We start from the raw sequence: 27,528 nt of genomic DNA, 5'->3' as shown, positions 1-27,528 counted from the left end.
AACATGAATTCATACAGATATCTTCAACTCAAATCCATTACCATATTGATCATTATAGCTGACTTCCCTTGCTTCAACAGTGAGAAAACTGGTTCCTACCATCCACATCCATTTACTTAATTGTTCAATTCCAGTATACATGTAGAGCAGTTTCAGAATTATTGTTAACCTGCACCCATGTGGGAGGCAACTTTATCAGCTAGAGTGGTTTTTCCAGAGAGTCTGGAAAACATTATTCTGGACAGCCATTAGCCTGGTATCATTCAACGATTCTCTATCAAGGAAGAAGGCAGAATCAATAAGGGAGGAAAATGAATGGTCCTCACCACATAACACATTGGAGTGGCAGGTCAGGGAAGAGAAAAATACAGTGGGTTCATTTTGAATTTTAGCTGAGTTTCTATGAAAAGGGCAGTTGTTTTCCTCCTTGGACTGCAAACTTTTGACACAACGCTCATGTCCTTCCTTTGCCACTGAACCAGTTCCACCTTCTTTCAGCCTCCACAGCCATCAGCCATGATCAACAGAAGGGGAGCAACTTTACTGAGTATATTACAAAGTGCGAGCCGAGAGGGCACAGCAGGGTAATGAGGCAGCGAGGGATGGATAAACAGAAGTATCAGCTAGTTGTTGGGCAGCTGGAGGTAGCAGAGATTGCAAATAGGTACTGACAGGTCCAAAATATTAAAACAACAAGGGGAAAATGTGGGTGATGGAACTAAATTTTACAGTTGACCATTAATGAGGCCCCATCCACAGCTTTGACTGGCCTGTGCCCTTTCACTTATCTATTATCAAATCAGTTGTCAATGTGCTATTTTCATCCAGTGGCACTTGGCAATTCTAAAAACAAACCCTTCCATAGTCACTCTCCAGACCTGACCTGATATCTAGAAAGTATTAAGCCAATATATGGGAAAGAGCAAGCAACTCTACACAGGGAAAGCTAAAGTTTTCCCTATCATACAAGAAGATTCAGAGTTAAGATTCTTAGAAGAAGAAAATGGCATGGCAGAAGGAACGGGGGCTTTGGAGGTTCACTCATCTGGCTTTGATTTCAAGCTCTGCCACTTAACAGCTGTGCAACCATAGGCAAACTATTTGCTATTGTTTATATTCAAATGATATTAAAATACTAAATTATTGGATATATTTAAAATAACATTAAAACAATATATTTTATTAATATTTAAAATTATATGTAACAAAACCATAGCATTTTATAGCACAAAGAGTGAATCTTAATGTATGAAAATTTATAAATCATTTAGGAGGGTGAGGGATCCTGAGATGGAATGCAGAATGTGACAAAACAATTTATCTGTATTATAAATGTATGAAGCAACCTCAATGGGGGGTGGAAGGGTCAAGTGTTAACCTAAGTAACTTTGGAAATGAGTGGAGTCTGTCAGACTACAGGCAAAAGAAACTGTCCATGAACATTGTGGTCTAGTTGGAAGTGGGATGTGAAACTTCCAGGAGTGTCCTTAAAGGGAGGGGATGCCCTTCTCACGTTTCTTCTTTCCTACCAGGTAGAACAGGACACGATGTCCAGTGGGAACACTGACTTTGGACCACGATGTCCAGTGGGAACACTGATTTTGGACCACAAGGCTGATGATGATGGAAACAAAAAGAAGAAACCCATCTTCTTCTCATGACTTCGGAGCCACCATACCAGCTAAATTTACATGGAATGAAAAAGAAACTTCTGCCTTGCTTAACCCACTCTTGTTTTGAATTTCCTGTCACAAAGGAATCTAACCCCAACTAATATAGATTTTACTTGTATCTTTTCCTCCCTGGCTTTTACTCTTCCACCAATCCCTGAATCCCTCACAAAGTGATGGTACATAACTTTTCAATATATAACGCTCCTTCTAAGACACTCTGACGTCTCCTTAAGCACCTAACTCTAGACAATGAAAGGGGTGGGGGCATAAAGTGGACTCTTGCTCACAAAAAGATTATGGCCTTGAATGGAACAATAATTGATCAGGAGCATAATTCGTATGAACTCATTATCCTCACAGAAGAGTTTTTAAAATGAGCTGAATGACAGTATAAATTTAGCTTTTGTTTCCTTTATATCAAAATTACACACTTACTGGATTTTGGGAGAAATGTTAAGAAGTATAACCTTTAAAAATTAAAGCAACCTTAACTCTGATCCTCCCAGCCCACAGTGAGGTGGGGATGTAAACTGGTGCAGCCACTATGGAGAACAGTATGGAGGTTCCTCAAAAAACTAAAAATAGAACTACTATATGATCCAGCAATTCCACTTCTGGGTATTTTTCAAAGGAAAACAGAAAGAGTAATTCAAAAAGACATATGCATGCCTATATTCATTGCAGCATTATTTACAATAGCAAGACATGGAAGCAACTTAAATGCCCATTGGTAGATGAATGGATAAAGAAGATGTGGTATATATATACAATGGAACATTACTCAGCTACAAAAAAGAATGAAATCTTGCCATTTACTACAACGTGGATGGACCTAGAGGGTATTACACTAAGTAAAATAAGTCAGACAAAGACAAATACCATATGATGTGACTTATAAGTGTAATCTAAAAAACAAAACAGATGAACAAACATAACTAAACAGAAACAGACTCAGATACAGAGAACAAACAGGTGGTTGCCAGAGTGGAGGTGGGGAGTGGGGAGGGGAGAAGTGAAAAAAAGATGGTCACTGTGAGGTAATGAATGCTAATTAACTTGATTGTGGTGATCATTTCACAATGTATATTCACATGAAACCATCACATTGTACACCTTAAATATAAAATTTTTGTCAGTTATACCTCAATAAAACTGAAACAGGATTTTTAAAAAATAAATAAAAGGCAAAAATAAATAAATAAAAATAAATTAAAATGTGAAGCAACACAAAATAAAAACACTAACACGTTGGTTGGAAGGTGGTAAGTATGTGGTCTAAAACACTAGAACTATTAAGAAAATAGTCATTCATGACGGGCATTGTTGCTTTTCTTTTAGGTATTTCCATAAATAGGCACTAGTAGTCTAAAATCTCTCTCCCCACCTCACCACCACCCCCGACTTCTGATGTTAAACAGGATTTAGGAATTACAAGTCTGTTCAAGGAATAATGAAGCAGATAAGGAGGATGGCAGTTAATTGTTGCTAGATGTCCATTTCAAAATGGTTACCTAGCAACAGCCCGAGTTTGTAGCTACAAGGACTATTGCCAGCAGCTTACAGTTAAAAAGCTTGCTTGAGCTACATACTTCCTCCACTACACATCTCCTCTGCCTGGTTTTCAAAATAAGAATCACCTTTTGGGGTCATGTGGGCTGATGTGCAATGGACCATCTGTTTTGTCTTATCTCACCCTCTGACAGGGTTAATGTGCTTGCTGTGTTTATAGCAAACCACTCAGGTTGTGAAGAAAAAAAAATCTCGTGGTATTTGAAGCTAAAACAAAATCTCTTTCAAAGTTTCTAGATGCCAGAGATAGCAGCTATGTGAGTTCCTAAATAGATTTTTTTTAAAGTCCATTTTTAAGCAAGAAAATTAAGTTTCCTGAAACCCAAAGAAGTAACTTCAAAGAGTTTAAATCAGTGTTAAGTAATTTTCACTAGAGTTAAGTATCATTCTAAGAGTACTCTAACCAACTCAGCCCCCCACGTTTTCATCTGTTTATGTTCAGTTCCAGGAAACTAAAACAAATATCTATAAAAGGAGAAATGCAGGATGTATTACAGAGGTTGTGGTATTTGATATTTACATCCTGTCATTAAGCTGCACTTTTATTTCCTTTGTGTTAAGCCTCTCTGCCTGTTTACACCTATTTTCTAACTATATTTCAAAATTAGAAAAATATTTCTTGGTAAAGTCCCTGGAACTCTATAATCTCTCAAAAGGAAAGCCTCTTGATAAGGTTTAAATACACATCACACATGCTGTATGGGTTAAGAATCTATTAAAAATCAAATTTGCAGGAACTTGGATATTTTTATACACAAACAGATATTTGTACATAATAATGTTCACAGCAGCATTATTCAAAATAACTGAGAAGTGGAAAACCTGTGTCCATCAACAGATGAATGGATAAACAAAATGTGGCATATATTAAAATATAGAATAGGGCTTCCCTGGTGGCGCAGTGGTTGAGAATCTGCCTGCTAATGCGGGGGACACGGGTTCGAGCCCTGGTCTGGGAAGATCCCACATGCCACGGAGCAGCTGGGCCCGTGAGCCACAATTGCTGAGCCTGCGCGTCTGGAGCCTGTGCCCCGCGACGGGAGGGGCCGCAATAGAGAAAGGCCCGCGCACCGCGATGAAGAGCGGTCCCTGCACCGCGATGAAGAGTGGCCCCCGCTTGCCGCAACTGGAGAAAGCCCTCGCATGAACCGAAGACCCAACACAGCCAAAAATAAATAAATAAATAAATAAATAAATAAATAAATAAATAAGAAAATCCTTTAAAAAAAAAAAACAGGTTTTAAAATAGAGAAGAAATTCAGACAAAAAAATATATATATATATATAGAATAGTATTCAGCCCTAAAAAGGAAGGAAATTCTGACACAAGCTCCAATAGGGATGAACCTTGAAGACATGACGCTAAGTGAAATAAGCCAGACACAAAAGGATAAATATTGTATGATTTCGCTTATATGAGGTACGTAGAATTGTCAAATTCATAGAGACAGAAAGTAGAATGGTGGTTTCCAGCGGCTGGGGTGGGAGTAGGGGCAGGGAATGGGGAGTTTTTGTTTGATGGGTAGAGTTTCAGCTGGGGAAGATGAAAAAGTTCTGGAGATGGATAGTGGTGATGGTTGCACAACATTGTAAATGTAGTTAATGCTAATCACCTGTACAGCTAAATTTAAAATGGTAAATTTCACTTATATATATTTTACCACAATTTTTAAAAAGCCAAAAGCATTTATTTAGCCCAGACCAAATGTTAACAATACTCTTGATTTTTCCTTGTGCTCCAGTGTCCTAATGGGAGATAATCACAGCGAGATAAAAATCTACTATGGGGATCGTGTCATGAACAGAGGAATAAACCACGTTATTGAAAGAGTAAAATCCTACCTGATTCTTGCTAGGAATTCTGACATCGGTTGAACCAAAAGTAAAAAAAAAATAGAAAGAAAGAATGACTCTTTTGAGGGGAGAAGGGGCTGACAACATGTATCCTAACAAATATCCTTTGTGTTGTTTTCTCCTTGGTCTTTCTCCTTCAGTGACCAGACATTTAAATTTGTCTCTCCTGAAGAATTAAACAAAGTATATTTAAAAGTGAACTAGAACTGAAATTATATTTTGCTGTTGCTTCCCCTAAGCAGAACTTTCATATACTCTACATGGCTTTTTTTTTTTTTTTTTTTAAGGATTTTCTTATTTATTTATTTATTTATTTATTTATTTATTTTTGGCTGTGTTGGGTCTTCGGTTCGTGCGAGGGCTTTCTCCAGTTGCGGCAAGCGGGGGCCACTCTTCATCGCGGTGCGGGGACCGCTCTTCATCGCGGTGCGCGGGCCTTTCTCTATCGCGGCCCCTCCCGTCGCGGGGCACAGGCTCCAGACGCGCAGGCTCAGCAATTGTGGCTCACGGGCCCAGCTGCTCCGTGGCATGTGGGATCTTCCCAGACCAGGGCTCGAACCCGTGTCCCCTGCATTAGCAGGCAGATTCTCAACCACTGCGCCACCAGGGAAGCCCCTCTACATGGCTTTTGTAATGGATCCTGTTCAGCAGTGTAATGACAATATTACTAGTTTTGCTTGTTTTCTCATCTGGGCCCTAAACTGAAACACTGAGATAACTATTACATAGAGATACTGCCATCCTAATTACAGTGCCCTGGGTTAATCACAATGGATCCCAAATGAAGACCAGATTAGACTTTTAGGCTCTTCTGAGACCCACGTTTACGATGTGTAATTGTTATAAAGACATATCTCATTTAAAAGCATGCTTTTTATCTTTTGATATACATTGTCTTAAATTTTTATCCCTCTTGCAAAAGTAAAGTGTATCTATTATAGAAAAATCAGGAAATGCATGTAGGTCTAATAAATCCTAGGGCTCCACATAATCCAGTGGCTACAAGGAATTCCATCAAAGCAGCATGGTAGGCTAGCCTGTCTGCCTGTAATGGTGCTGTGCTGATTATGTCCTATTTCCTGCACCCCATTTCCTCCAGAGGCATTCCCCCAACCTCCTCTGTGCTGCTCCATCCTTTTAGAGGCTGAGCCTCGTATACACACTGTGTCACCCAGGTTTCCTGCCTTCTGCTTGGGTTCAGCCAATGGGAGGACTGGTAGCCCCACGTCTCTGCATCCCAAAGAAGTAACTACTTCCCAGAAGAAATACTGAGTCTTATTTGGAGTTTGTCCCAGAGCAGATCTTGAAACAAGGACTTGAATGCAAGCTGTTTATTTGGGGGATGATCCTAAGAAGCAGTGGTAGGGAAATGAGGAAGAGAAGAAAGCAAACAAGAGGGTATATTGTCAAGCAAGTCACCCTACGGGCAACTAAAGTTTAATCTTTCGGGACAAGGCGGGGAGGAATCTTAGAAACAGTGAAGAATATGCACCTCAGAGCTGTCCCATGTGAAGGGTGGGAGTGGGTTACTTATCACCAATTTCCATCTGTCATTGCAGGTGGATGCCCCAGGGAGAGTGTATGTGACAACGTAAGGGCTGTGCCCATCGATTCCTCCAAAGGTGTTTCTGGAAGGACAGAGTCAGTGGAGTGGCAGGGCTTGAAGCCAGAATGCTTCAGAGAAAGAAGTGGAGATGATGTGTTTGGACAATTCTTCCAGAAAGCTTGATCCTGAAAAGGAGGAGAGAGAGAAACCATTGCTCTAACCCCACAGCCCCAAAGGCTGCGGGGTTAGAGCGATGGTTTTCAAACTTGGATCTCTGAAAGTACTCTCTGTCCATAAGACCTGAGAATTTAAACACACACACACACGCTGTACACACTGTATCCCCTGGATGCCCACTGATAACTGAAAACTACTTGGGGATTTCAGTTCCTCTGGTCATATTTGTGTTTACAATCAAGGTGCAGCCAGGCGGTAATCCTTTAAAGACGACTTTCCAACAGAAATTGTTCCTGCTGTACGAGAAAAGGGATGGTCTCCATGGGAGTGATGTCCGTTTCTGTGTTGACAAGGAGAATCCTGATCCTGTCTTACGTGCTACTTGTTCCAGCTTTGTAGATGTTTGAATTAGAATGAACATTCCCAATGGAGAATGTTTATGTCCTGGAAAAGACACTGAGACTCAAGGAGAACAAAGAGAAACAGAGGGAACAAAATATTGGGGATGAGAGATTTGTCATATTAAAACAGGGACACAAGCTGAAAGCTTGATCACATGTATCTACCAAATCACTCTGGCTACAGGACACCTTTCCAGAAAGCAGCTCTGGAAACTTCCAACCCTGAAGGACTCAAGGACTTGATTTTCAGAGAGGAACTACTTTAGTGGGTATATAAGTTAATGTCTCAAGCAAGATTCAGTGGGAATGGGCTACCCTGTGGCCATGGCAGCATTGGAGTTGGGGGCATAGTAGGTGGGCGAGATGTAAAAGCCACTTGTTTGGCCATCCCAGAGAATCTTCCTGCCTGTATGAGAATGCAGGCCATGAATATGATTTAGTGTGTATCTGCAAAAAGCAAAGACAACCCGTCACAGGTAATCTCAAGATCTTGATGTCTAATAAGGAAGCTGAAGAACTTGGCATCAATGATTAGGATAAATAATCTTAGAAGTATTCAGTGTTTAAAGGAGTTTTACCAAAATAAACAAACAAACAAACAAACAAAACAAACCTGCAAACCCCCCCCCCTCCGCCACACACACACACACACACTCACAGAGGAAAAACACTCCGTTTTAACAGAGCAACTATTTGCAACTTGTTTTCTGGTCTTTCCAATCTTGATCTATACACCTATGGTTTTTAAATTGTTGTGGTCAGTGTGTTGAATACTTCATGAGTGATCCGAGACAAACCATGTTAGCTCCACTAGTCTGTTTTTCTATCAGCAAATGGAGAGAACTGCTTCTATTTCACAAGGTTATGATGAAGCATAAGTGAGATAATGTAATATAAACATAATATGTAAACTCTAAAGTATAAAATTATGACGTATAATACTCATGCAATTGTTTCTTATATGCTTTTCTATGTATCATTTTCAATGGTTACAAAATATCCAAACTGAATTGCTATCATTGTTTATTTAACCATTGTCTAATTGTTGCTCATTCCTGCTTTTTGCTATCATAAAGTTGATTATAAACATCTCTGCATGGTGAGCATTTTTCCCTTCTGAAATATTTCCTTAGACCGAATTCCTGGAAGTAGAACGGCTGGGTCCAAATAGCAGCTGGGACATTCTTCTTGAGATGATGTACATCTTCTTAGTACAAACCCCACCCCCGCCAAGATCCAAAACCTAGTTAATTAGGATGTATCACAATTCAGATAAATTAATAAACTAAATCTAATCCTGGTGGTGGCAGAAAATCAGGATATATAAAACCATATCATCATAATTTTCAAAAGGCAGATAGTTAAATTTTCTCTGATCCTGGAACATGTCTCCCAGTGGCTAAAAATCCTCTTTTTGAAACATGGCAAGATAGAGAATGAAATGCAAAGACCCTGACCTGGTAACCTTATTTTCCAGTTTTAGCATCCTCTATTTACCTGGTTTTCAGAGGATGAATGTCTTCCTGTCTGAGGCTTCAGGCACCTTCTTCTCAGTTGGATTAGATTCTGAGCAAAGTAATTTTGGTAAAAGGATGGTTTGCTACACAGATTTTAGGTTAAAGTCAGGAATGTGAATTTTGTGCTGCATGTATATAAAATATGAGAATATATTCCTCATGATCTGGTTTCAGTTTTCTGGAAATATCTTAATATTTATAAAGTATATGCAGATTCCTGGGCTCCTGAGCTGTACACACTCGTAACATCAATTATGTGATACTATTTTTGGAGGCTTAAATGCTCAGATTGGCAGGAGTTCTCTCTGCCTAAAAGATTCCTTTTTTTGACTGAAATTTTGCTTTCCTCCAGGCCATTTCTTCACGGATGCCTGCAGGAATCAAAGAAGAAATATCTAACCAAACAAGTATGGTTCACTAGAAACTTTCCCTATAAGATGTTTCAGGGGAATTTTACTTAATATCCTTAATCAAGGGACCAGTGTGGTTGATTATTGAATGATTAGTTCTATATGGATCTTTTGCTTCTCCAGATATTTCTTTTTGAATTTATTTTATTTTTTTATTTTTTGGCCACGCGGCACAGCATGCAGGATCTCAGTTCCCCTACTAGGGACTGAACCCGTGTCCCCTGCAGTGCAGTCTTAACCACTGGACTGCCAGGGAAGTCCTCATATATTTCTTTTTTAAATGGCTTGAGAGGGAGTTAGGAGGAGGTATAATGGCAAAGTGCTGGCTAAGAGTTAGATGCGTCTGATTTCAGCATTGCCACTAACTAGCTGTATGACCAGATTCAAGTTACTGAACCTACTTGGGGTTCAGTTTCTTCAACTTCAATGCTGAATGTAACAAACGCTCTGTCATTCTATATGCAGGAAAGGCTATTCAGAGAGCCAAATAACATAGAAAAGTCTATTTCTAAATGTTGTGCTATTGTGGTTCATTGCATGTGTGTGTGTGTGTGTGTGTGTGTGTGTGTGTGTGTGTGTGTGTGTGTTGGTGGAGCACTGGGTGGCAGGAAAGCTTCCTACTTCTCCACATATCAGTAGTTGAAAAACAGGCTGGAAAAAAACACTGTGTTCTCCTATGTTTGGGCAAACAGGAATCAGGCCGCCCTAACCTCACGGTCGCACGGAGATTGCCAGGAAGCCTGCAAAGCTCGTCCAACGCTGCCCAGACAGCCTGTTTGGCTGAGAGGAAGCTGGAAGGAGCAGTGGAGAGAGTGAATGCCTGTAAAGAGGTGAGCAGGTGCTGGCAGGGTGCTGCACGTACTAAGTGCTGCAGTGACACCTGCCTGACGGTCATTATTAGCTCCTGCAGAAACAGCCAGTAGTGATCTAGGGAGGGGCCTTAACTTACTCCAACCTCACTTCAGGAGCGTTAGTACTTTAATACGTCTACTACTTGTTAAGATTATTATTCCTTTCAGATCCAGGTTCTTGCAGCTGGGTATTTATATCTTTTTTTGGTATTTCTCTGGCATCGCTGTTGAAGCTAAGATCTCAGATGAGAGGATCAGGTTCTGCAAAGCACTACTATGAGAGCTCAGAGAAAGTGAGTCCCAGCGTCCCCGAGTCTGCCTTCCCTTCCTCTGGGGCCCTTGGAGTCCCAGGCCTGTGCGGCTGTGTGGCCATCCCAGCGGCCTCCGGCTCACCCAGCCTACACACCTCTGCTAATGCCTCTTACAGTCACACTTTCATTTCTCCCTAACACTTCTCTGGCCCTGCCACCTGGTCGAACACTACATCCTGCTGCTGCTTCACACGCCCCTCAGCTCCAGGGAGAACCATCTGCTGTGAGCTTTCAGGTGCCCTTCTTTGGCTCTCTGCCTAGAAGGTTCTTACCCCTGCTTGCTGGCCTGGTAAACTCGTAAGCCTGCCATCCTTCAAGACTCAGTTAAACTGTCCCTTCCCCGTGTTGTATTGCTTCCCCCTCCGAGCTGCCTCAGCACCCAAGACAATTACATCTACACAGGACAGTGTGAGTTTCTTGGAATCATGCATTTTATTTTCATTTTTGTAGTTCCAGCACAGAATCTGGCAAATAGGTGCTCAATAAATGCTCAGTCCATATTTAGACATGCGTTCTAATCATCTCACCGGCAATTCCTGTTTAGAACAGGGGGAGGGGAGGGGCTTAGATGAAAAAAGTTGTGTAAACTGACATGGGAGAATCTATATTAAAACATGTTCGATCTTCAATTTGCTTTATGTAAACTCATCTTTAAACAACGAAAAATGGGACCAGATGACGTATGGTCCCTTTCAGTTTCAAAGATCTTATCCAAAGGAAAGTCTCTCCATACTCAACCCCCAGCACACTCCCCCATGAATTTCTCTTACACTTTCTATCAACCATGGACCCATTCAGGTTAACAAGTTACTCTTTTCAAAACATTACTTGCTAGGAAAGCTAAGCCTTATTTACCCCTTAGTGTGAATTACTCTAAATAGAAATTCTGCTGTGGACAGCCATGTGTTGAAGACAGTCAGTGTACTTTGTTGTTTGTTTGTTTATTGAAGTATAATCAACTTACAATATTATATGAGTTCACTTTGGTTTTGTTTATTGAAGCATAATTGACTTACAATATTGTATTAGTTTCACTTTGTTTTCGTTTGTTTATTAAAGTATAATTGTCTTACAATATTAGTTTCAGGTGTACAACAGAGTGCCCTGGTATTTTTGTACAACACAAAATGATCACCACGTGGAGAAGCATACTTTGAATGGAGGGCTCTTCGTAGGCGTACGGGTTACGGCTCTAATGCTAATTAGTGCTCCTGAGCTGCAGTCCACTCTTGGCCCAAATTCCTGGCCCATGGAAAGCCATTCTCCACAGTGTAAAGAGCCTGGGCATCCTTGCCAGACAACACTGGTTTCAAATCCTGGCTCTGTCACATACTGGCCCTATGACTTTGGGTAAGTTGCTCAACTTAGCGGAGTCTCTATTTTCTCACCCATAAAATGGTGATAATAACAGCAAATACCTCACAGGTTGTTGAGAGGATTCCGTGAGATGATGGGGCTAAGGTGCTGCCATAGAGCAAACGCACATAAATAGTAACTATTAGAGCTCTGCATGATTCTGGGGTTCCCTAGACTTGCCAGGAGTAGGTCTGGGTTGGCTGGCTGTCGGGTCTTGCTCTGAACTGGAGGTGGGCTGCGGTGGGGGGTGGTTTGGTGATAGGACGGGAGGCCTGGTGAACACCCAGCCAGGTATGGCAGACTGTGGGGCCCTGAGGTTTGGTCAGCTGGGGGACATGCCATTCCAGGAGCTCCAGGACAGTCATCAACCCACAGCCTGCCAACGACCCTGGACTCTGGGGGCTAGTCCCTCCTGCAGCTGAAGGTCTTTTCCATTCCTAGCTCGCTGAACTAGGGAAGCCACTGCACTTTATAAAGCTGTGAAACATACAGAAACTCTTATTTCAGACATGAAATAAAATGCCAGAATCAGTTTTGCATCTGTAAATAATCTATCTCACCTTTGGAAGCGAAGCCCATGGAAGAGTATTTCTTAAAGTGGGGTGTTCAGAGCAGCTACACCTGAGCCCCATCTCAGACATGCTGAATCAAGATCTCGGAGATGAGGATGAAGAGCCTACATTAATCAAGTCCCCCACGTAATCCTGATGCACCCTGAACCCTTGCTTCTGCAACTGCGTTCCCACCGGCACCACTTGGGAGCTTATAAGAAATGCAGACACTCAGGTCCTGCCCCAGACCTACTGAATCTGCGCTTTTAAATAACTGCGCTAAAATATGCATAACACAGAATTTATCATCTTAACTGTTTTTTTAAGTGTACAGTTCAGTAGTGTTAAGTATATTCACATTTTTGTGCAACCAATTTCCAGAATTCTTTCCATCCCGCAAAATTGAAACTCTACCCATGAAAACAACTCCCCATCTCCTTCTCGCCCCATCCCCGCCCCAGTCACTGGCAGCCACTCAGAACTGCATTTTAACAAGTTCCCCAGCTGATTCATATGCCCATTAAAGGTTGAGAGGCACTGCCCTAAGTACGAGAACCACACAGCATAAAATCAGGAGCCACTGTGAGTTTCTTGAGGCACCCAGGCCATGGCCCTGGGCCAGGCCATGGAAGCCAGGCAGCAGAGCAACGACTAGTCCCTCTAGACAATTCTGATGCATGCTCAGGTGGTTTGAGAACCACTGCTTTGACCAGTGATTTGCACTCTTGCCTACATACTACAATCACCTGGGAACTTTAAAATTCATGCCTGAGACCCATCCCAAACCAACTAACTCTAGTCTCTAAAGGCAGAGCCCAGGTGTCTGTATTTCTGAAAGATCTCCCAGTGATTCTGATAACTTAGCCAAGTTTCAGAACCACTGGAGGGACGAAGGAGGTTGGTAGGATTCTGCACTGTGCATGGGATTTAGAGGGGAATGATGGCTCCAGGGAAGGCATCATAACTGCTGCTTCATTTTATATTGGCCCAGCTACCCTGATATGAATGATTGCTCCAAGGAGTTAAAAAAAAATAAACTGTCTTTATGAAAAGAAATGGCTGTCTCCTTAGAAGCCCTAACACTCTCCCACTGCCTGTCATTATTTCCTATCACATTGCTCCGTTTATTTTCTTAATAGCATTTACCACAATTAGCAATTATCATGCTTATTGTCTGCCCCCTCTCACTAAACCAACACCTGCCTCTGTGTCAGAGCCAGGTTCAGAGCTCTGGCTCACCTCTCCATCTCACAGAGCCCCTGATAAATATTCGAGTGAATCAATCAACCCTGCTATGTCATGGAATCACTGTGGCTTCTGACAGTAAAAGAGACTGCTAAACTGTCAGGACCGAGAGAATCATGGTGGGGCGGGGGGGGGGGGGGGGTTCTGCACGGAGCAGTCAAGGTCAGTGAGGGCGAGTTTTCCCAGAGGGAAGAGGCCAATGCGGGTAGTAGTGCAGATGGACTCACTGTGTGAAAATCAGAATTCTTAAATGAGTGATAGAAACTTTGAGCTAGTGAAATCTGAATATATAAATGTGACCTCATCCAGAACCTCCCAGCTAGTGAGGCTTGTATGACAACACATTTATACAACACTCTCCCACCCCGACTCCTATGCTGGGTGGAATTCTGTAATGGAAATAGCATACATTTTGGAACAGACCCGCATTCAAATTCTGCTCTCTCTCCTGGCTGGCTGCTCAACCGCAAAAAATTACTTATGTGAGCCTCAGACTCCTCATCTGAAAAATGGAGCAACAGTAATTATCCCACAGATTACATAAAGCACCTGACAAAGTGCCTGACACAGAGCAGAGCTCAAAAAATGTTAACTCCCCAATCTGCAATCTGGATTTCCTTACCCACTCCTTTTCAAACCTCTTCTTCCTTTAGTTACACTCTTACTGCCTCATCAGCAGAACACATGCAATCACTTATAGCACCAATCGTCTATGCATTTGACTGGAAAAAAAAAATCACACACTGACTTGTGGATTGTCTTCTATCACTGTATTGAGAGCTCTTGTATACTGAATACATGAAAAGTTGAAGGATTTATTAAACTTGTTTCCCAGCCTAAATGGAAACGCCTTTTGGGACAGGAACCTTACCTTCTGCTTCTTTCCGTCCTCCAGCACTGAATTCCTCAGTCAAACGCGCAGATCTGATATGCACTTTCCAGATCTTCATGACCACAACTGTTCAAAGAGTAGATACAATCTTTACCCTATGTCCCAGCCAGCCCATAGGACACCCTCTCTCATCATCTTCCTCCAAGTTCTGCTTTTCCCCATTTCCCAATGACAGGGAAAAGAAGTGGTTGCTTCCTGAGTATTCTGCATCCCTCCAAGCAACCTCTGCTCAAATGCAGCCCATCTGTGCATTGCTGACACTATGAATCTATTTAAATTCTGATGACTCACTATACTGATTGAACTAGGTTTTACTCTTTTTTTTTTATTAAGGTTTTTATGTGCTTTATCTTTTAACAGAATTCAAAGTATTATGAAGAGATATAACATCTTTAAATCATCATGATATTATTTATGTTAAGACCGTGGCAGGGAATGCAAATTTCTTCACCCAACCTAATCTCCCCTTTTCCTTTAGTAAGATATCCCAAATTTTTAGTTGGTGCATTGCAGTCCAGTTAAAAGATGACATTTCCTATTCTCATGAACAGTTCACTGAGTCAGATGTTGGGGTATTCGCCATAGAGGTGTGAGAATACTGTGCAGCATTTCTGGGTGAAGTCTCCTTATTAAGTGTTTATGTGTTTATTCTTCCTTATCTGTTGCCAGCCTGGAACATAGATGAGATGGCTGGAGCACCAGTTACCTTCCTAGACCATGAATACCAGGCCCACACTTTAGAGATTATAGAGCTGACAGCCAGAAGGAGATTGAGTTCTTAAAGAATTTGGGACACCTGGCCACGCCAACCCCCAAACTGCCTAGTATTTGTAAAATCCCTTTGCAAGAGAAAGCAGCTAACTATTATATGCAGTTGAACCTAATTTGAACTAATACAAGGTACAGTTAAATTATGCTTCTTGCATATTCAATTCACATAAATGAAGTTTAATCACACATAATTATTGCACTGATTCCATGATGATCAAATAGTTTACAGTCTACTAATTGCACTGAACTACTGGCTGAATGTAGCGTTTGGATTTGTAATGCAAAATAAAAAAAATGTTAAGATGCTTAAGGAAGTGTAGCTCGTCCAAAAAGCCAATTTTAGACAGCAGTAAATAGCCCTAAGCCTCTCTGGGCACCAAACATTACCGCATAAGGAAAACATATGCAAAAAAGCATCATAATCTAGTTAAAGTATTGCTGTTGGTTTTATGGATTTTACTAGCTATTTTTATTTGTCTTAAGTTTTAAGTAGATTTTAGGCATATTTATTGTGCTAGAAAATTTTTATCACTAGTGAGAAATAAAGTCTCTGTCCTAGAAACACATATATGTAATTTTGGTCTTTGCTTTTTGTCAGAAAATGAGTGGGAGAGAAACAGACAATATGAGATTAAGGGAATATTGAAGGGAATGAAGTGGAAGGTCATGATACTGGTCACTGGGAAACAGGGAAAAGCAGAACTTGGAGGAAGATTATGAGAGAGGGTGTCCTATGGGTTGGCTGGGACATAGGGTAGAGATAGTATCTACTATTTGAATAATGGACTTCTGTTTACAAAGCCCATGAGTTATCTCACTCAGAGATAGGGGTAGAAACACAGGGAGGGTTGGCCAGGGGTTACGGGGTAAGAGAAGGGATGGCTATAAAGGAATTTCAGGAGGCATTCTTTGGGATGATAGAAAAGAGAAAGTCTCTGCATTCCAACTGCCTGAGATAACCAAGGTTGGCCATAAAGTTGGGCATGTATATAAATATCAGGGAATGATTCCGATTTTGACCTCATACTTATGCTTTTTTGGAGACTCTCTTTATGAAAAATACAAAATTAAGTTCAGAGTTTTGAACAAGATCTCTGCAAGTGAGAGCTTCTGAGCCTTAGCCATGCCGTAAATCCAACTCTGATCATTTATCTATACTTTAAAAACAATCAAAACAGGGACCATACTATACAGACTGTTAGTAAACTTTTTCCCCTCAACTATAAGTCTCAAGTATCCTTCCCTGTCAATACATATGATTCTAGCTCATCTTTTAAGATAATTCTGTGGTTTTTCTAATAGTCATTAGATAGATAGATAGATATTTAAATTATTTCCGTATGTTGATCCTCTCACTGGGGGATGCTTTCCCTAACAACAGAGCCTGGAATATGATAAGCCCTAAATAAAATGTTTGTTGAATTGGTGCCTTGTTCTGAGCACACATGTGTAGTTTCCGGGTTTGACAGGGTTAAAAGACGGTGATCTCTACTCTGAAGCGCCCCCTGGCTGGAGTGGGGAGACAGAGACCAAAGCACCAGTATTCTGTCTCGGAATGCCTGTCCCTCTTCTGTACATCCTCTCTCTCTCTCCCTCTCCCCCTCTTCCTCCCCACGCCCCCACTGGGCTGTCACCACTCAGGGCTTGTAGTGAAGAGTGGGAAACGTCACTGAACACGTCTGTTCAGGAAACACAGTGGTGTTTCAGGAATATGCTCTAGATTTCAAAGCACTTCTAACCTTAAAGGGAAAGTTTCCTGAATATCTTTCCCTGGATTGATGACAGCCAAGTCCCAAATTGGAAAGACAGTGGTAATCGGAGAGGCCTGAGTACATTTAGCTGCTGTGAATCTGAAAAACAAAGAATATTTAAAATGAATAAAAATTTCACAAGATCAAGGAGTGTGGGACTCTAGAAATAAAGTTCTCTTTGTATTCTTATATGAGAGAATGGATGGTGAATATATCGACTTTAGCTGGGCCAAAAGACATAGTTCATTTGTGATTAGAGACATTCTCTGGAAACAATAAACGGACTGAAAGTACCAGCTGAAGAAACAATAGGTTCAAAACCTATCATCCCAGAATAATGCATGGAGTTTTGGTCCTTTTAATGAGAAAATGTGTATGCTCATTTCCTTGAATAAATCTCTGCATCATTCATGAAAGACAGTGGAATATTAAGCCTAGCAATTTCTCTTACTTCCAGCCTCTGTAGCCTTCTAACCTAAACTGGGACCTCTCTTCTTCATGGATTTAGTGATGTCCCCAGATTCAGGAGAATCTAAGGGACCCAAAGGCAGGTGCTCAGTTTAAAGGACAGAGTTACTGTTCCTTGCTACTGTCTCAGCTTTACACAGGTTTGCCAGGAACAGGGCTCTTGCTTCATTCCCAGCGCCTGAGTGCCTGGCAGGCACAAGTTTCAATAACCAGGTCACATGTCTCTCCCATAGTTTTCTCCAGATCCTTGAGCTATCTCGTCATCTCTTTTTGATATTCCATTTTTCTAGGATGAGGACCTTAGGTGGACATTGTTAGTTCACTAATCTGCGTCTACTTCCTAACAGTACTTACATTATCTCTCTGATATTTACCTCTTTCCCATGCAGTCCGGACATTTCAGGGAAAGCCGACCCCACCTCTAGCTCAAGAGGTGGACTCTGGTGGGCTTGAGGCCATCAGCCCATTGCAGTCCTCTGGTCAGTTCGTCTGTTCAGGGATACGCCTGTTACTCTAGGTGAATCTCAGTGTCTTTCTTAGAATACAGGGACTGAGGCACTCTATTTTCATTGGAAATAAGCCAGAAAACATTTAGCTCCCATCGCAGCTGGTAAAAACTAGTTAAATATTTGCCAGTGTTCCCTTTTTTTCCTGGGCACACAGCTCACTACATTTTCCAGCCTCCTTGGCCATATGACTGAGTTCTAGCCAATGGAATGTGGGCCAAATCGATGTCTCCCCTTTCAAGCCTGCCTCTTCTCTAGTGATCTTCCTTTTTCTTTCCCCATCTGCTGGCTGAGTGGAGAACCACAATGGAGAGAGAGCCTGGGTAACCATTTGGAGGACAGCGTCTCAGGACGGTTGCTTGACCAGGAACACTGGACCAAACTGCATGGAGAAACAAATTTACATTGTGTGAAATCACCAAAATTTTAAAAAATATTTTATTTTTATATATTTATTTATTTATTTAGGCTGCACTGGGTCTTAGTTGTGGCATGCAGGATCTTCGTTGCGGCACGTGGGATCTTTAGTTGCGGCATGCATGCGGGATCTAGTTCCCCGATCAGGGATCGAACCTGGGCCCCCTGCACTGGGAGCACGGAGTCTTACCCACTGGACCACCAGGGAAGTCCCGAAATCACCAGAATTTTAAAGTTGTCAGTTACAGTGTTAATCTCTCCTGAGTAGTTCACTTCCTTACCTAGGAATCTTCCTTTTCATGGTCCCATAAATCCTCTTTACTGATTAAACATGCTTGCATTGGGTTTTTCTGTTACTACTTAGAACAGGATAACTGATACAGATCCTGCCTTGCACCCCATCTTAGGATTGCATTGTGGCTTTTTGGTTGTGCTGTTAATGCTTATTTGATTCAGTTCATTTCTGGCATTCAATGTCACCCTGCCTAGGGAGAGTGATCTTGTTTGTTAATGGCTTAACTAGTGATTGTGGCTAGATGCTCTACCTATTTTCTCCATTCACTAAAATAACTCTTGTTTTGTTTTTTTTTTTTTCCACTGCAATTTGCTCTCCATTTAGGGATTGAGGATAATCAGTACTGGCTCTATGCTGCTCCTGGTTAATAACGTAATGCTTCCTAATTACTTACTAAGGGGCTTAGTAGCCAAATAGTTTAACTAACAGCACAAGGTAAGAAAAGATATAAACTTGGACAGGAGCATCGCATCCTTACTTTCATGGGGGTTGTATTTCTCCATGACCAGATCAAAGTATCCGCATTCCTTGTTCCCATGACTTCGACAGGGACCAAAAGACCTGGGAGGCAAGTGACAAGGGTCACAGGAACAATAAAGTGGTTTGATTTAGTCCTTTGCAGAGAATTGTCTATTTAGAACAAGCAGCCTCCTGTGTTAACAGCAAAGGCCACACTCACGTTACATCCACATTCATAAACAAACCAGTGTTGAGGAAGTGCCAAATATGACCACAAGCAAGATCTTCTCTTTTTGCCCCAACCTTTCTTTCTCACAATATTTTACTGTCCCAGCCAAGGAAGCCTTCCTTCCTCCATCAGACTAGATATGTTAAACCAGTATCACTCCAACTTTTTTTTAACCTATTAATCCTGCTTCCCATCTTTTCTACCTTCATTTGCATTGACCACTGGAATTACAAAAATGATTAAGCCATAATTTCCTTCCTCAAAGTGCTTACAACCTCATGAAGGAGACAAACACATATTTTAATGAAACGTAGGAGGTGCTGTAATAAAGTTATACACATGGTGCTATGAGGCACAGAAAAGGACCACTTAGCCAGTATGAAGCTCATAAAGGTTCTCAGGGGGGAAATGACGCCTAAGCTGAACCACAAAAAGCTGAATTCTACCCAAACATAAACCATGGGCGGAAATGCCAGCATTTGATGGGGGAAGGAAGGCAGGAGAGGCCAGGTCTTAGAAAGAACATGCAAGCATGTCTTTGAATTATTTATTCCTATTAGAATTTAAGTTCCTTGAGTGTAGGAACTTGATCCATCTTGTTCACTGGTGTGTTCAGTGCCTAAAACAGTGTTTGGTACTTAAATGGTGCTAAAAAAGTATTTGTGGAATTGAATGACGCCTGGAAGGAATGCCAACAGATATGTATCTCAGAGGAATCTCTCCAGCAGGTGTGTGAAGCCGGCAGGGAGACCCGTCATGAGGCTAAGGCCACAGTCCAGGTAGAGAATGGGACCTCCATAGGGCAATGAGAGCAGGGTAAGGAAGAGGGGGCATATTTGAGAAATGTTTACAAAGTAAAATCAGCAGGACTTGGTAACTGGCTGTGGGAGATGAAGGAGAGACCAGGATGACTCTTAGTGATAAAGAATACAGAGCAGGAATAGGAAGAGGAGAAAACAGAAGAAAACTACATGGCTAGGAATCTGCTTTTAACAAAATCTCTCTCCCACCCATGACCCTCTCAGGGACCTGCTAGCCAGGTAGTGTTCAAGTCACAGTCATACTGTCATGTTCATTCAAGTGACCTTTGCATAATTTTGGAATTATATAATTTATGATAAGTTAGGATATATTTATATATTCTAAATAATGTGTTATTTAAAAGTGTATGTTAGACCTCAGTGTATCTTTCAGGTCTTCTACTTTGTATTTTCTATATTTTTGACTCCCTATTCTAAATTCTTGATAAGTGTGTATTATATATATATATATGTTATATATATATATATATATCTGTGTGGTTGTGTAATTTCAATAATATTGAAATTATAATCTGTGGAAGTTTTATTCTAAAGAAGACATATTTCTCTAACAGCTAGATGAGATAAACTTTTTCTTCTATTGTTATTGATTGTTAGGATGTAGCAAAAGATTATTTTTATTTAAATAGACAATTTGGATTACTCAATTTGACATGTAAACAAATTTTGGGTTATTAATATTTAGTTCATAAATAACACATTTCTTTATTGTCCATTTTACTTTCTTTGATGTTTACTATTAGTGAGTTATAGTCTTTGTGAATGCCCAGACAGGGGACACAACACCTTTTGATTCCTGACTTTTAAGTAACATTATATATGGTTATATCCTACCTCTACAAGTCATCTATTTATATTTTCCTTTGTTAATTGTTATATTATGTAAGTATGATAGACATATGTAGGAATAAAAAAAATGACAAAATGAACACCTGAGTCTCCTCACCCAGCTTAAGAAATACCAATTAGATTTTTAAATAATTTTCTGATTATTAAAATAATATATATTTGTTGTATTTTAGAAAGTATAAAAAAGACTAAGGAAGAGGGAGAAAAATCATCTATGATATTATTACCCAAGAGGAACCAATGTAGCATTTGTATAGGTTTCTCTCAAATCTTTTAATGTAGAAAATCATATTGTAGAAACAACTTTGTATCTTGCTTTTTCCTCTTAATATTGGACCATATGTGTTTTCTTCTATTACTATATCATTAGACATCACTTTTAAAAAGCTACAAAATTTCCATTGTATGACTGAATCATAATTTTTAAGCTGTTCCCTAAATTGTTGGACTTGTAAGTTACTTCCAATTTTTCATTATTATAAATATAATTTGATGTGTATCTTTCGCAAAATGACTTTTCTGTACTGTGATGCTGTGTGTACCGGGTGTGTAGTGTGTATTCCGTCTTCTCTTGGATAGATTCCACACTCACGGAATCACCAGGTCAAAGGAAGTGAACACTTTGAGGTTCTCAAGACATACTGCCAAATTGCTTCCCCCAAAAGCTCTAGCAATTAGTATATTTGAGAGCACATCTTCCGCAATACTCTTGTAAACACAAAATCTAGTTATTTTCTGTTTTTAAAAAGCACATGGATGAGAAAGTATGAATGGGGCCATATTCTCCAAAGTATCCTTTTATCTTGATTCCATGCCCTGTTGATGATAAATATAAACAAAACTAATTTTTTAAATCATAGAGGAAAATTGTGTCAGTGGAGAATTTAATATTAGATAATTGATAGTGGTGATAATTTGATGGGGAGGAAGGTGGAAATAAGAGTACAAGGATGTAAAGACTTATTAGGCAGTGATTCAAGTCACATGCTTTTGTCCTTAATTGTGTGGCTCACTGCACTTACAGAATTTTATAAAATACAAGACTTTAGGATTACAAAATGCACATGAAGACTTTGCATCTCGAAGGTCACTTTTGATGATGTAGGATTTTTCGCTGGCAACTATTTTCTATTAGCATATTGAAGAGATCATACCACTGGTTCCTGGCTACCATTGTGGCTGTTCAGAAATCAACAAGTCCGGGGCTTCCCTGGTGGCGCAGTAAAGAATCCACCTGCCAATGCAGGGGACACGGGTTCCAGCCCTGGTCCGGGAAGATCCCACATGCTGCAGAGCAACTAAGCCTGTGCGCCACAACTGCTGAGCCTGCGCTCTAGAGCCCACAAGCCACAACTACTGAAGTCCGCATGCCACAACTACTGAAGCCCGCGTGCCTAGAGCCCGTGCTCCATAACAAGGGAAGCCACCGCAATGAGAAGCCCACGCGCCACAACGAAGAGTAGCCCCCTCTCGCCACAACTAGAGAACGCCAGAGCGCCGCAACGAAAGACCCAACGCAGCCAAAAATAAATAAATACAATAAATAAATTTATAAAAAAAAAATCAACAAGTCCAAGTGTCCTTTCTTCAAAGCTAATCTGACTTTTTCTCTGGCTATTCTTCTTCCCTCTCCCCCTCACCCCTCTATTTTTAGCTTTCTTCAGTTTTACTCTGATGAATGTAGGTGTGGATTTTAAAATGATCCTTCTTGGTCAACAAGTCCAACTGTCCTTTCTTCAAAGCTAATCTGACTTTTTCTCTGGCTATTCTTCTTCCCTCTCCCCCTCACCCCTCTATTTTTAGTTTTCTTCAGTTTTACTCTGCTGAATGTAGGTGTGGATTTTAAAATGATCCTTCTTGGTATTAACTTGCCAGTGAGTCAGGGAATAGTATTTTTCATTAGCACTGGAAAAGTTTGTCACTACTTCTTTAAATATTGAATCTTCCCTATTATCTCTTTCCTTGCCTTCTGGGATTTTGATCAAAAATATGTTAGATGGAATAGATATTTGAAAGTATTAAGGAATTATTATAAATATTTAGGTGTGATGATATTGCAGTCGTTTTCTTTTAAGAATTCTTGTTAAAGAATGTCTATTTTTAAAAACATGCATTCAACCTTCTCTCTGTCTCTTCCAGGTTTCTTTCCTCTGTTGTTCGTATTTTTGACTCCCTGTTGTAAATTCTTGATGATATATATTCTGAGTTATTTTTAGTTCACTAAACTTCTTCTGCTGTATTCTAGTATCCAATCTGCTGCCAAAGATGTCCAAATATATATAATTTATAACAAATACATAGAGTTTATAATAAATATATATAAATTCTGTTTGGTTCCTTAACCAATCTGTCTTATTTCTGTAGTTTTCTGTTTCCTGCAAACATTTTCAATATTGTCATTTATTTTTTTAAACCCAGTAAGCAAAGTGGCTTTATAATCTGAGCCTGAGAATTCTGATATCAGCAGTCTATACAACCTTTTCCTGCTGTCCTGTTTTTGGCTGATTCTCCCTCCTATTGTCTTGCTCTCTTGTGAGCTTGGTTACCTGTAAGTGCGCATTTGCCACTGCCTGTGAGGTTTTCCTGCGGCCTGAGATGAATATGCTTCCTCCTCGGTGTTTTATATTTGCCGGTTAGATTCTTGGAAACTCCACTACTTGGAAACCAAGTCAAACCAAATTTAAGGCTTGACTTTCTCTGACTCCCTCAGATTGTATGTGCCCAAAATGCAAATGCCTGTGAGGACTGGTCTGTGGCCAATTTTCTTTGGAATTTTTTTTCTTTTCCTTCTTCCTTCTGTTCTGCTCACCTCCAAGTAGCATTTTCTAGTCTCTTGTGGTTGTGATGCAGAAGGGCATATTTAGTTCTGCTTAACTCACACTGATGCCGTTGCACTTTGGGGTTAAAGGCTATAGGGAAAGTCTTCCAGAACTGCCCTCCCTGCTGGACTTGACCTCTGTCCCTCCTACCAGAGCAGGGCTAACAACCTTGGTCAGCTGGGTGCTGTCTTCAATTCCCCCACAGCATAGGCAGTTTTGACTCCCCACTCCCACCACCCCTTCCAAATATTATTCTGAAAACAGTCTTTTATCCAAAAAACTAGCCAGAGAGTCCCACTTGTCAAGTCTTTTCAACTTTTCAATTTTTTTAACGGGATCCAACTAACCTAACCCTCCATTTTGAGAAACAAGAAGTCTTCTGCTAAAAAATTTTAACTTTGTAATTAGCAAAAAGTAGAATAACTAAGAGATTTTTGCTTTGGGAATCTGACAGTAGAAATGTAGATGAGTGGCAGCTTGACTTTACTAAAGGATAAAATGTTTATGATACGATGCAATGTTTATTACTAATGATTAACAACATAAATAATTTCAATTGGCATCATTAGTCTGTAACACTGTAACACCATATGAAATTCCACCTACAGCTGCCTCCCTTTCTAGACACCTGATACCCAATTGGCAAAAGTGTTTTGAATAATCAAGGACACAGATGGTGTCATCAACTAGTATCTAATCACATAAACTTCGGCTTCCATTTTCTCAGGGCTGAAATAAGAAGGTTGAACTCTGACCTCTGAAATGAGAAGTTCACTTCAGTTCAAAGCGGTATCTGGCTCTTTCAGAGCCAATAATCTGGGCTAACAACATTTCAGCTCTTTTCTCTGGGGAAGGAAGAGAAAGACAGGTTCATCCAGTTACTAGTTTTTTTCCTCTCCTCAGTCCAAAAAAAAAAAAAAAAGGAGTTTGTAGCAGCAAACAAAAATAAATCAATACAACAATACAGAAAAATATATTGAGATTTTAAAATGAGAGGAAGAAAAAAGAGATGAAAGCATTACTCCAAAATGTCCTATAGTTGGGTCATGAAGTCTATGCAGAACTTCGCAGCATTTGCTAACTTCAGGAAAACATATACTATATTTCGTATATATTTAGTAGTTCATACACTAAACAGAAAGCTCCCACATAAATGAGATTTCTAGTACAGAAAAGACTTCAAGTATACATAGGCATTACTATGTTTTTATTCTGCAGTCACAGTTTTAACAGATATCCACTGAGTTTAATGCTAATTGAGGTTCTACTATATATTGTCTATTTCAAATAGCATAGAAAAGATAGCACATCTTGCCTGACCCATTGATTGAGCTTGATTTTGGACTTATCACCAATCTCCATAAGAACACCTCACTCAAAGAAAGGATTTGTAATTCCAACCCCCTTAATTTTCAAAGAATATTTCCCTCAAAAGAAAAAACCATAAAATTTTAGAACATCCTAAAAAGAATTTAAGTTCTGTAATGTGTCTTTCCCATCTACATTCAATCAGGAGAAAGGCAGTTAAAAGCAACTCTATTACATGCTGGAAGTTCAGTTCTAATGCATTACAGGATGATCTTGAACCATCTGACATTTTAAGTGCGTTTAAAATTTTCTGTCTTGATAGTTTGTGACTCCACTGGGCTAGCTACTGTTGCCAAGGCAATATGGGTTACTGCAGGGATACAAAGGGGTTTTTGTTTGTTGTTTTTAAAATATTAACATGACAAACATGGAAAAAGTAAATATAGAGAACAAATTCAGCCCCTTTTCTCTTCAAAATGTATGCAGTACAGATCCTCTGATCATATATCTGATTAAAAAATACAAAGACTCATGAAGTGACTTTCCCAACTGGTATAGAGACCTTCTCCCAATCAGTGGGGCAGCTACCATCAGAGTCCTCTTCTCATTCTTTGTTCTGGATTGAGGCCCCTCTAAAAATGTGGGACATTGATTATACACAATATTAACTACCCACCTCCAACATGTTTATCTCCAAATGGAAAAATCCTTTCTTTATGTAAATAAAGGTGGCTGTAAAGGTCCAGAGTGTTACATTTCAGGGAACTTGTGAAGAGAAGACAGAGAAATGCATGGTGCAAATCATATAAATACATTCAGTTGGGTTGCAAAAGACTCAAATGCAGATGAGAATAAAGATTCCAATTAACCCTTTTTTTTCTCTGTGATTATTCCTTCTAGTCAATATAATCTAAAGCTGTTCAGACACTATGATGGACTCCAATCATCTGATGATGGGATGAATCAAAGCCTCTATTTTCTGGAATACTACATGAAACTTTTCTGGAAACATATAACATCTTTGCTTCCTACTAACTGAAATGCAGTATTTTAAAATCACAAGTCTACATGCAGATCAAGAAACCCTGTAGTACAAGGCACTTTTTAATCAAAATCTCCCAAAGCAAGGTCTCCTTAAGACAAACCAATGATTCAAGCAAAATGCCATGTTGCTACCAGAGACCTGGAAGTAAATAGGAAGTCTTTTAAGCACAATTAAAAAACAACTCACAAACCTCAGAGCAACTATTTTTAAATAAATATTTAGAAGCTCAAGGAAAGTGCTTGTCTTATGCTTGGAAGCACACTGGACCCCATCGGCTCCTGCTCCCAATAAATTATGCTGGGAGTGTGTCTGGAAGAATAAACATGCGACTGAGCGCTCACAGGAATGGTATAGGGTTGATGTCCATGAGCGCTTTCACATGCTGACACGTGAGCAGACCTTTGGTTCCACTGCAGGCAAGCTCTTCCTATCCGACCATTTAAAAACTATCCAGGAGGGGCTTCCCTGGTGGTGCAGTGGTTGAGAATCTGCCTGCCAATGCAGGGGACACAGGTTCGAGCCCTGGTCTGGGAAGATCCCACAAGCCGCGGAGCAGCTGGGCCCGTGAGCCACAATTACTGAGCTTGCACGTTTGGAGCCTGTGCTCCGCAACGGGAGAGGCCGTGATAGTGAGAGGCCTGCGCACCGCGATGAAGAGTGGCCCCCGCTTGCCGCAACTAGAGAAAGCCCTCGCACAGAAACGAAGACCCAACACAGCCATAAATAAATAAATTAATTAATTAATTAAAAAAACAAAACAAAAAAAAACTATCCAGGATACAACAGCCACTCCGACTGTGGATGGATACTTCCACCCAGTTTTGATGCAGTTTCAGTTTGATCCCGTGAAACCATCAGAACTTCCCACCAGAGATAAATGAGGAGATTCTGGCCTTTATTAGTGTGCACAATTAACGCAGGTGACCTGGCTGTACTTGCCAACCTTCCTGCTATATATATATATTTTTTAAATAAATTTATTTATTTATTTATTTTTGGCTGTGTTGGGTCTTCGTTGCTGCGCGCAGGCTTTTCTCTAGTTGCGGCAAGCAAGGGCTACTCTTCGTTGGGGTGCACCGGTTTCTCATTGCAGTGGCTTCTCTTGTTGCAGAGTACGAGCTCTAGGCACTCGGGCTTCAGTAGTTATGGAGCGTGGCTCAGTAGTTGTGGCTCGCGAGCTCTAGAGCGCAGGTTCTAGAATGCAGGTTCTAGAACGCAGGCTCAGTAGTTGCGGCGCACGGGCTTAGTTGCTCCGCGGCATGTGGAATCTTCCCGGGCCAGGGCTCGAACCCGTGTCCCCTGCATTGGCAGGCGGATTCTTAACCACTGCGCCACCAGGTAAGTCCCCTCCTGCTATTTTTATCCATCTCCCTACATGTGAGCACCTTTGACCTACTCTGAGCTCAGACCTCCTGATCTATTAGAGTGACTTTGTCA

At 40.6% G+C, this 27,528-nt stretch overlaps 1 long non-coding RNA gene across 1 annotated transcript in view; it reads right to left on the bottom strand.

The window, feature by feature from the left end:
• The window catches only part of LOC103018551 (uncharacterized), a 38,250-nt gene that overhangs the window by 8,903 nt on the left and 1,819 nt on the right, over positions 1-27,528 (bottom strand). The window contains exons 2-4 of the long non-coding RNA XR_009006526.1: positions 17,718-18,231; positions 16,864-16,974; positions 14,333-14,419 (exon numbers count right to left, since the gene is read on the bottom strand). This is a non-coding gene — a long non-coding RNA (uncharacterized LOC103018551). The remainder of the gene's footprint in view (positions 1-14,332; positions 14,420-16,863; positions 16,975-17,717; positions 18,232-27,528) is intronic.

This window comes from Balaenoptera acutorostrata, chromosome 21, assembly GCF_949987535.1.
Source record: "Balaenoptera acutorostrata chromosome 21, mBalAcu1.1, whole genome shotgun sequence".
NCBI classification, from domain to species: domain Eukaryota; kingdom Metazoa; phylum Chordata; class Mammalia; order Artiodactyla; family Balaenopteridae; genus Balaenoptera; species Balaenoptera acutorostrata.
This window is presented reverse-complemented; position numbering and strand designations above follow the sequence as displayed.